An 11,176-nucleotide genomic window follows, 5' to 3' on the forward strand; every position below is an offset into this window, starting at 1 on the left:
CCTCAGACTGGGAAGCTGAGGACAGAAAAAGGGTAGGACTGCTGTGCGACGGCTGCAGACAGCAGCCACCTCGGTCGTGTCTGCAGCCGACTGCCCTGAGGGACCTTGGAGACAGCACTTTCCAGTGGACATTCATGAATGGCCTGCTGTCCCCAGTCTAGGCTCTAGACAGGTATGTGCAGTGCCTTTGAAAGCCGCAGGGCAGAGTGGCCAGTGTCCACATTGGGCAAGTCACAATGTCTGTCCGCACCAAGCTGCAGATCAAGGAGCATGTGATTGAGGCTCTCCACAGGGCCAAGTTCAAGTTCCCTGGCTGCCAGAAGATCCAAGAAGTGAGGATTTACTAAGTTTAAGGCAGATGAATTTGAAAACATGGTAGCAGAAAAGCGGCTCATCAGAGATGGCTCGGGGTTAAATACACCCCTAATTGTGGCCCTCTGGACAAAGAGCGGATCCTGTGCTCATGAGAGCCTTGGCGCTGTCCCCTCCTTACACATGCTCACTAATAAATCCTCCTTCCCTGTCAGAAAAAAAGAACAAAAGGAATGGAATATTCTCTATTTTCTCTGCCTGGGATTCTGACCCCCTCTCTCCTTACTCCCTCCCTCTTTAGAGCTGAGCCCTGGCATGCATGCTCACAGCGTGCATGCTCAGCTGGTCCAACTCTCTGGGACCCTATGGACTGTAGCCCTCCAGGCTTCTCTATCCATGGGCTTTCCCAGGCAAGAATACTGGAGTGGGTTGCCATTTCCTCCTCCAGGGGATCTTCCCGAGCCAGGGATGGAGCCTGATTCTCCTGCATTGCAGGTGGATTTTTTACTGGAAATTTCTGGATGGCTGGGCCCAAGTGGGACAGGCTCTAGCACTACTGTTCTCCCCTCAGTGGGCACTGGAGCTGCACCCAGTCACCCAGCACCAGAACCCATCTGCCTGCCTCCACGTTATAATCACAATGATAAACAACGTGCCAGGTACTGTCCCGAGCACATTTCATGTGCCTTGGGCTGGGTGCTCCGGAAAGCTGACGTCAAGGCTGAGTCAGCAGTGCAAGAGGTTTGGTAGGAAGACACACCTGCGACAGGAGAGAAGAAAGGGCCACAGACCATGTGCTGACTTGACAAAGTCCCAGCCCCCTGGGGAGGAGCTCTGGAGCCAAGACAGCCCCTTGGAGAAGTCTTGCGCTGGGCAGAAATATGCAGGCTCCAGTGGCTCCACGAAGTTCAATCTCTGAGGATGACCATCCCCCAAATAGCGTTAAGCGCAGTTCGAACCTGAGACAGAGCCTTCACTCAGAGACTTGGGCATGAATGTCCACAGCAGTGTCTGTCTGTTCGTGCATTATTCATGACAGCCTCAACTGGAAATCATCCAAATGTCCATCACCAGATGAACAGAGAAACAAAACGTGGGCCATCCACACAGTGGAGACCTCTTGGCAAGAAAACAGAATGAGCTCTTTTTTTTTTAAAAGAAATGTTTTTTATGGAACTATAGTTGATTTGCAACGTGTTCCTAATTTGTGCTCTATAGCAAAATAATTCAGTTACATATATATACCTTTCATGTTCTTTTGCTTTATAGTTTATTGCAGGATATTGAATATAGTTCCCTGTGCTAGACAGTAGGACATTGTTGTTTGTCCATTCTATATGTAATATTAATAGATTGCATCTGCTAGTAGCAAACTTTCAATCCATTCCTCCCCAGTCCCCTTCCTCTTGGCAACCACAAGTCTCCTCTATGTCTGTGAGTCTGTTTCTGTTTCATAGATAAGTTCATTCGTGTCATATTTTAGAGTCCATATACAAGTGATATCATATGGTTTTTGTCTTTCTCTTTCCGACATACTTCATTTAGTATGTTAATTTCTAGGACCATCCATGTTGCTGTAAATGGCATTATTTCATTCTTTTTTATGGCTGAGTCATATTCTATTGTGTGTGTATACACACACACACACGTACATATATATATATATATATATATATATATATATCACATCTTCTTATCCATTCTTCTGTTAATGGGCATTTAGTTTGCTTCCAAATCTTGGCTAGTGAAAAAAGTGCTGCTATGAACTTAAGGATGCATGTATCTTTTCAAATTATAGTTTTGTTGGGATATATTCCCAAGAGTGGGTTTGCAGGAACCCATAACTCTATTTTTAGTCTTTTGAGGAACGTCCATACTGTTTTCCATAGTGGCTGCATCAATTTACGTAAAATAGATCTAGCTCTTGATCTATAGAGTAACTCGTTTGAGTCTCAGATGCATGACGCTGAGCAAAATATTCTGGATAGGAAAGATCACATGACTTCTGATTCCATTTCCATGAACTTTCTAGAAAAGAGGCCTCAGAATGTCCTGGACTGTGGCACCAGCAGTCCTCAGGGAGTTGTTCAATTCAGTTCAGTTGCTCAGTTGTGTCCAACTCTTTGTGACCCCAGGGATTGGAGCACTCCAGGTCTCCCTGTCCATCACCAATTCCCGGAATTTACACAAACTCATGTCAGTTGAGTCGGTGATGCCATCCAACCATCTCATCCTCTGTCGTCCCCTTCTCCTCCCGCCTTCAGTCTTTCCCAGCATCAAATGAATCAGTTTCAAAAAAAAAAAAAAAAAAAAATCAAATGGGTCAGAAAGTTGTATCTGGGACTTAAAACCAGGGAGTCTGGCGCCCTCTGGTGGCTGCCTTTCAGAGGCATAAAATCAGTGAGAAGTCAGAGAGGGCTTGTCAGTGAGAGGATAATTAAGAAGGTTAATATGCACTATATGTAATTATGTATGTTATAGTCACACACTATATATATGGCAACATGAACTTGAGAAGACTGCGGAAAACGGTGAGGGACAGGGAAGCCTGGTGTGCTGCAGTCCACGGGGTCACGAAGAGTTGGACACGACTTGGTGACTGAACAACAATATGTGACAAAAAGACCCTGATGCTGGGAAAGAGAGAAGGCAAAAGGAGAAGAGGGCGGCAGAGGATGAGATGGTTGGATAGCGTCACGGACTCTGGACATGAGTTTGAGCAAACTCTGGGAGATAGTGAAGGACAGGGAAGCCTTGTGTGCTGCAGTCCATGGGGTCACAGAGAGTCGGACACAACTAAGCAACTAAGCAACAACAAAAATATGACAACAAACTCAAAGCCATACTGTGGGTCAGGCAGTGTTCCCACTGGAAGGAAAGTTAGTATTATCCCTCTTGTGTGTGAGAACAGATAGTGAAGCTGAGGGTCATAGGGGTCTAGCAACTGGAGATCACACAGCTTGTGGGGTGTGAAGTGGAATTTGAACCTGATCCATCTGAGTTCAAGGAGATGGAGAGACGCCACACTGAGGTTGTGGGGACCCTGGCTGCTCAGGTCCGTGAGACCAGCCCCGTCCTGTCTTTGATTTGGAGGCACCCTTTGGTCTCCTGATAATAAACCTCTTTTCATTTGGATGACTTCATGTGGGACTTTCCTGTCCTGTGAGGCCAGTGGGCATGGGCCTCCTCAGGGACCCCAGACCCTGGCTTGCTTTGGGTGCCCATCTCTGGGGGTGAGTTAATTCATTGAATATGGGGTCCACCTAGTGGGGCAGTTTCCTCAGCCTCTTGGGAGTGGCTTGCCTCTCCCTCTCTTGTGATCTGAGGGAGCCTCCTTGGTCCATTGCCCATCGATACCTAGTTCATGTCTCATGACCAAGGGCGTGAAGTGGGGATGACCCACAACACAAGAGCTCACAGGTTTTTGGGAGGGGGACCCTTCCCTCCGAAGGCCCAAGTAGCCTCAACTGGCACTAAGAGCCGGAAAAGTGTCAAAGTATGTTGGTTGCTCAGTCATGTCTGACTCTTTGTGACCCCGTGGACTGTAGCCCACCATGCTTTTCTGCTCATGGAATATTCCAGGCAAGAATACTGGAGTGGGTAGCCATTCCCTTCTCTAGGGAATCTTCTTGATCCAGAGATCAAACCCCCGTTTCCTGCATTGCAGGCAGATTCTTTAGGGCTGTGCCTTAAAGCAGTCCTGGCTGGGTGTGACCATTGTCTTCCACGACCTCAGGATTGTCACCGAACCAAACTTAGGTCCACTCACCTGAGAGCAGGAAAGCCAATCTCCTCTGACACCAGGTTGTGGTGAAGGAAGGTGCAGCATTTACTGCAGGCACCGAGCAAGAGGTACACCCAACAAGGCAGCTAATGCTCAAAATACCCAAACTCTCCAGTAGCTTTCAGGGAAGGTTTGTGAAGACAGGGTGAGGAAGAGGGGTGTGTGATCAGCTTGTGGACAGTCTTCTGATTGGTTGGTGGTGAGGTAGTGGGGGGGGGTGGGGATGGGGCTTCCCGGGGTGGGGGTGCTTCCTAGGTGGTGCCAGTGGTAAAGAACCTGCCTGCCAATACAGGAGACTTAAGAGATGAGGGTTTGATCTCTGGGCTGGGAAGATCCCCTGGAGGAGGGCATGGCAACCCACTCCAGTATCTTTGCTTGGAGAATCCCATGGACAGAGGAGCCTGGTGGGCTACAGTCCATGGGGTCGCAAAGAGCTGGACATGACTGCAGCAACTGAGCACGCACGCACAAGATAATCAGGAGTCAGCATCGACAACCTTCTGGTTCCAAACGATTTGGGGTCTCTGTGCTTGTGGTGAGCATGCAGTTAGCTTCTTTGAGGATATGGCCCAGGTTATCATCTGCAGGCCTTGAGGAGGAACTAAAAGTCCTTGCCTTTGTTGAGTGGCTAACCTATTATTATTTTGTCTTGTTTGACAGTTTTCCTTTGTTTCCACATTTTTTCATGTCTCTGATTAAATTTGCTCTTTGGAACTTGAGGAAGACCTAGAAGGCTACAGTTTTTCTACACTCAAGAGGCAGGCGGAGGACTTGGTGGGGGAGGGGTCCTGTCCCAGGAAGGCCCCATGGTGACAATCTCCCCTTTCTTTGATATTCCTCAATCTTGAGGGGGAACTGGTTCAGGAAAAGAAAGGGAAAGAAAGTTTATTTATTTAAATTGGAGAATAATTACTTTATAATATTGTGACAGTCTTTGCCATATATCAGTATGAGTCAGCCATAGGTAAACATAGGTAAACTTCTGTCCTGAGCCCTCCTCCCACCTCCCTCCCCATCCCTCCAGGTTGTCACAGAGCATGGGCTTTGGGTGCCCCGCTCCATACATCAAACTCGCGCTGGTCATCTATTTTACATACAGTAATGTGCATGTTTCAATACTATTCTCTCAAATCATCCCACCCTCTCCTTCTCCCGCTGGGTCCAAAAGTCTGTTCTTTACGTCTATGTCTCCTTTGCTGCCCTGCATGTAGGAGCGTTGGTACCATCTTTCTAGATTCCGTGTATATGTGCCTTAATAAATGGCATTTGTCTTTCTCTTTCTGATTTACTTCACTCTGTATAATAGGCTCTAGGTTCATCCACCTCATTAGAACTGACTCAAATGCATTCTTTTTTATAGTTGAGTAATACTCCATTATTTATATGTACCACAACTTCCTTATCCATTCATCTGCTGATGGACATCTAGGTTTCTAAGAAAGGGAATAAAATTTTGAATAGACAGATGAATTATAAACTGGGCAGAGGAACTTAGTTTTAGGGGGACTTGGTTACAGGATCAATTCACACAGCTCGGGTGAATGCTTATCCCTTTTCGGCTGGATGTAATAATACAAACATCTCCAGGAGTTGTTCTCAGAGCTTTGCCATCATCTCTTGGGTGTTCTGTGGTGCCCTAGTGGACTTCCAGTGTGCATCTGGGTAACTGTGAGCTCTTTTCTGGAACCACAGAAGGTCACTCTGCCTGCATGGGCCAGACTGGGAGTGCCAGGAAATTAACACCCTATGAGAATAGCCCTCCGGTAATAACTAAGAGAAACTGGAGCAAAAATAGCACCCTTGCCCCTCAGGTCTGCTCTCTGCCCCCTTCCCAGACTCTCCCTGTTGGCTTGCTCTCTGGCTACCTGCAGTGGCAGCGGGCATAGAGACTACCCTTTATTATTCAATTTCCCTTCCCTGTATCACCTCCCACCAGTGCACTGTTTCCTACACTTCCCAAATTAACTGTGTGATTTCACTGACATCTTCTGGGAGATTCTAAACTAAGAAAATAGCTGATACTTTTGAGCCCTTCTTGGTGCTGGGTCTGCTTCCAAGCACCTATGATTTCATTTAATTTTCGAGACAACTTCAGAGCCGAGTACCACTGTCACCTTCATTTTAAGGATGAAGAAACTGAGGCACAGAAAAGCAACATCTATCCAGCTGTGCTCAGCTGAATTATGGCCCCCTAAACGCGTCCATGTCTTAATCCCTTGAACCTGTGAGTATATTACTTCACATGGCAAAAGGGACTTTGCAGATATAATGAGGTCAAGGATCTTGAGATGGAGAGATCATCCTGGCTCATGTGGATGGACCCATGTGATCACAAGCATCCTTATAAGGGAAGCAGAAGGATCTGAGTTGGAGAAGGAGACATCACAATGAAGTAGAGGTCAGAGTGATGCGAGGAAGGAGCCATCAGCCAGTCCAAGGAATGTAGGTGGCCTCTTCTAGAAGCTGGAAGAGGCAGTGAGATGGATTCCCTTCTAGCACCCAGAAGGAATGTGGCCCTGCCAAGCCACTTAAATTTCTGACTTCCAGAACTGAAATAATGCCCTGGTGTTCTTTTAAGTCACGATGTTTGTGGCAATTTGATACAGCAGGCCCAGGAAACTAATACACCAAGAGAACCAGTGGAAACTCCATGAGCGTTTATAACCTCACCAGGAAAGTCATGCAGCATCACTTGTGTCTTACACCGTGAGTCAAAGCAGACCTGAGCTGGCCTAGATTCCGGGGGGGGAGGGGTCATGGTCCCCACCTCTCTGTGAGAGTAGTGACAAAGAATTTGCAGTCATTTTAATATCTTAACAACTTCATGATAAAAGTATGTTGTAATCTCTTTTTTAGCAGATGAGGAAATGGAGGCTCAGGGAGCTCTAGTCATTTACCTAAGGGCACTCGACTGGAAAGTGCTGAGTCAGAATTCAAACCCAGAGCCCATACATGAAGGCATTTCCAGTTTTCTCTCTGAATCAGTATGTTCAGAACCCTCTGCTTCCAGAAGCCAGGCTGTTGACACCTCTCACTTCCTTTTTTAAAATTTTATTTTATTGAAGTATAGTTGATTTACAATGTTGTATTAATTTCTTCTATACAGCAAAGTGATTCAGTCATATACATATATATATTTTCATATTCCTTTTCGTTATGGTTTATCACAGGATATTGAATATAGTTCCCTGTGCTACCTTGTTTTTTATAATCATTAGCATCTGCTATTCCCAAACTCCTGGTCCTCCCCTCCCCTCTCACACTTCCTTTATTCCTTCCCTCCTAAGTGAATCTGGCCAGGTGTTGATCACACATGATTCTGGTGTCAGTTCAGACAGACCAGCCTAAGTTCCACGTGTATTTAGGAGAAAGCTAGTGGTGTATACTAAAGAGAATGTGAATCACCTATTCCAAACAGCAGAATAACTGGAGCAGAGAGTACAGGATGTGAATGTAAGCTTGATCTTCTCTGGTAGGTGAAAGAGTGCTGGGAGTAGGAAGCTGGAGGAGCACAGTTTTAGAAAAACGACCCCACCAGAGGCATTTGTTGTGAAAAATATGACAGCTAAAATGAAAAGTTCAGTACATGGCCATTGTAGAATGCACCCAATTCTAACCACTAGACCACCAGGGAACTCCCTTGTCCTGCTACTTTATATCACTAACTCTCAATTCAAAGTCCAGGGAGGGCAGGTCAGGTTGCCTGACCCCTGATCATGTGCTGCTTCCTGACTCAGAGGAGGATGGGAGAACAAGCATCCAACCTTTGAGGCTTCCGTTGGAAAGGACACGCTCAGCCTACTCCCAAGACCCACATAGTGGACATTTTTTCCAAACACAGGAAGCGGTGCCAGATGGCTAAAAATCATAGCAGATATATACCATATCAATTATTAGTTTGGTGTAGATTTGTCTAGAACTCTCAAAAAAGGTTTACACAATCCCACAATGAGTTTTATTTATTTATTTTTTTAGGTTTCTCTCCAATTAGTAGTATGTTTGGGGGGATCTTTCCACATCAGTAGACTTACCTCTTTATTTGTAATGGCTTTCTAATATTTCAATGCTAGTAGAATGCTGGTAGAATTCAATGCTAGTAGAATTTCAAATGCTAGTAGAAATTTAACCACTAGCATCTATTTAACCACTCTGTTATCAATCAATGGGCTTCCCAGGTGGCTTAGTGGTAAAAAAAAAAACCCACCTGCCAATGCAGGAGATGCAGGTTCGATCCCTGTGTCGGGAAGATCACCTAGAGTAGGAAATGGCAACCCACTCCAGTATTCTTGCCTGGGAAATCCCGTGGACAGAGGAGTCTGGCGGGCTACAGTCTATGAGGTTGCAAAGAATTGGACATGACTGAGTGACTGAGCACAAAGCAATTTAAAAAATAAACCAACAAAAAAATGGGTCCCCATTTTTCACCTATTAAGTTAATGTTGTTTGCTGTTGAGTATTCCCAATGTGGTTGAGTATGAAATGATCTCAAACACTGTCCTTAATAGAGAGCAGTTTGGCTTTTAAGCCTTGAAATTTATGTTCATTTTGACTCATTCATTCTACTTCTGGGAATGTTTTTGAATCATAGACATGAGCAAAGATAGAGCTACAAGGGTGGACATCATAGCTTTTATTTCTTTTTTTCTATTGAGATATAATTGATATATAACACCATATTCATTTTAGGTGTAACAATGATTTGATATACATATGTATTGCAAAATGATCACCACAGTAAGTTTAATGAATATACATCACATCACATGATTATAATATTTTTCTTGTGATATGAATTTTGATGACTTAGTCTCTTAGCAACTTTCAAATATAAAATACACTATTGTCAGCTATAGTATAGCTTTATTTCTTAATATAAAAATGATCAGAGCTAACAGTATCCAGTAGTCTAACAATAAAGTGTTAGATAAATTATTTTGCATATAATAAAATACCCTTAAGCCATTAAATGAAGTTATTGAAGAATGTTTAATGACATAGATAAATGTACCATGTCTATTTTATTACTCATCTTTAATCACACTTAGAAACATCTTTTGATGTAAATAAGTGTTCTGCTCTAATTTTACTTTTCATATTTGCAAAATATTCCGTTGAATTAATTTACCACAGAGTACGTCATGAATACCCTATTTAGGTAGTTTCCATATTTTTTTTCTTACCATAAACAGTGCTTTTGTGATTACCCCAGAAGTAAATATTCTCATGTATTAATATCTTTAAATGATTGTCTCAAGATAAATAGAAGAGGCATTGTGAGGTCAAAGAGAATGCACGTTTTCCTGCCTTTGGGCACATCTTGCCTAATTGCTTTTCAGAAAGCTTTCCCCTTATTCTTGCCAGGACTGGATGCTGTTATTTAAAAATCAGTGATCAGTGGTTTTTAGACATGTTTTTTCTTTCGTTTTCACCCCTACTGATCAAGTAATAGTATTTGTGAATGCTCTCTGCCCCTTTACCCTGCTTCCCCAGTAGCCTGCAGGCTTAGAAAACCCAGAGTCAAGGTGATTTGAAAGCAAGTTGCTTCCCTCATCATCTCCAGGCCTTTGAACCTGCAAGTGGAAACTGCTGCCAGGCAGAATCTGAGGCAAGGAGGCCACCTTTACCTTTATCTTATCACTTGTTCTATAAGCTCCTGTCCATGGCCTTCAAGGCTGTCCAACACAAACAAGCACCTGCACATCAGGCTGCAGGTGCCTAAGAAAAATTGACCAGGAGACCAGGCTTGTGCTAATAGCACTATAGCCTGATGTGGGGCCAACACTGCATGCTGGTCACACTAGTGGCACTTCTGGGACAACAAAGGCTGCCCCGATTGCCTTAGGGACACAAGGCCACGTGCCTTGTCATCAAATGCACTGCTCTTTCTGACTTTGGCAGCATTGGAGCTAGGTAGCTAGATTGTTGCAGAGTCTGAAGGAAGCTGCAGAATTGGTGAGACCCCAGCCTGTTGGACCCTGCCTCCCCCTTTCCAGGTTCCCAAACCCCCAAGGCCCTGGGGCACTTCTAACTCTTACTGGGAAATTGGGGGTGAACACAGGTGGGATTCGGAGGGAAGAACTGATGAGCTCTCTTTGCCTGCATGTGTGCTAAGTCACTTCAGTCATGTCTGACTCTTTGTGACCCCATGGACAGCAGTCCACCAGGCTCCTCTGTCCATAGGATTCTCCAGGCAAGAATACTGGAGTGGGTTGCCATGACCTCCTCCAGGGGATCTTCCCGACCCAGGGATCAAACCCATGTCTCTTAAGTCTTCTGCATTGACAGGCAGGTTCCTTACCACTAACACTACCTGGGAAGTCCAAACTCTCTTTGGGAGTGAGGGAAAACCAAGGACCCTGCAGGGAGAGGGGCTTTTGAGACACTCTGGCCCTTCTCCTAGGCCTGACTCTCAACAGGAGGAAGCAGAGGACGTCATGAAACCATTAGATCATCGAGGAGTCAGGAAAACATGGCTGGCCCTTTGGAGAGTCCCTCCAGAGGTGGCAGGCTTCGGAAATGACTCTGCCTCACAAGTAACAGGTATGAGAACATTGTTCAGTCTCCAAGTCATATCCAGCCTTTTTGACCCCATGAACTGCAGCACACCCGCTTCCCTGACCTTCATTATCCCCTGAAGTTGGCTCAAACTCATGTCCATTGAGTTGGTAATCCCATCCAACCATCTCATCTTCTGTTGCCCCTTTTTCCTCTTGCCCTTAATATTTCCCAGCATCACCAGGGCCTTTTCCAATGAATTGGCTCTTTGCATCAGGTGGCCAAAGTATTGAAACTTCAGCTTCAGCATCAGTCCTTCCAATGAAATTCAGGGTTGATTTCCTTTAAGATTGACTTGTTTGGCCTCCTTGCTGTCCAAGGGACTCTCAAGGATCTTCTCCAGCACCACAATTTGAAAGCATCAGTTCTTCAGTGCTCAGCCTTCTTCACGGTTCAACTCTCAGATCCATACATGACTACTGGAAAAAAACATAGGCTTGACTATACTGGCAAAGTTATGTCTCTGCTTTTTAATTCCAAAGTAAAAGAAATGCAAAAAAGACAAAATGGTTGTCTGAGGAGGAC

The 11,176-nt window shown here is 45.0% G+C and overlaps 1 pseudogene; it reads left to right on the top strand.

Moving 5' to 3' along the window:
- On the top strand, positions 1-117 carry LOC139030089 (small nucleolar RNA SNORA70; annotated as a pseudogene).
- Positions 118-11,176: the final 11,059 nt, after the last annotated feature.

This window comes from Odocoileus virginianus, chromosome 20 (assembly GCF_023699985.2).
Source record: "Odocoileus virginianus isolate 20LAN1187 ecotype Illinois chromosome 20, Ovbor_1.2, whole genome shotgun sequence".
Lineage (NCBI taxonomy): Eukaryota > Metazoa > Chordata > Mammalia > Artiodactyla > Cervidae > Odocoileus > Odocoileus virginianus.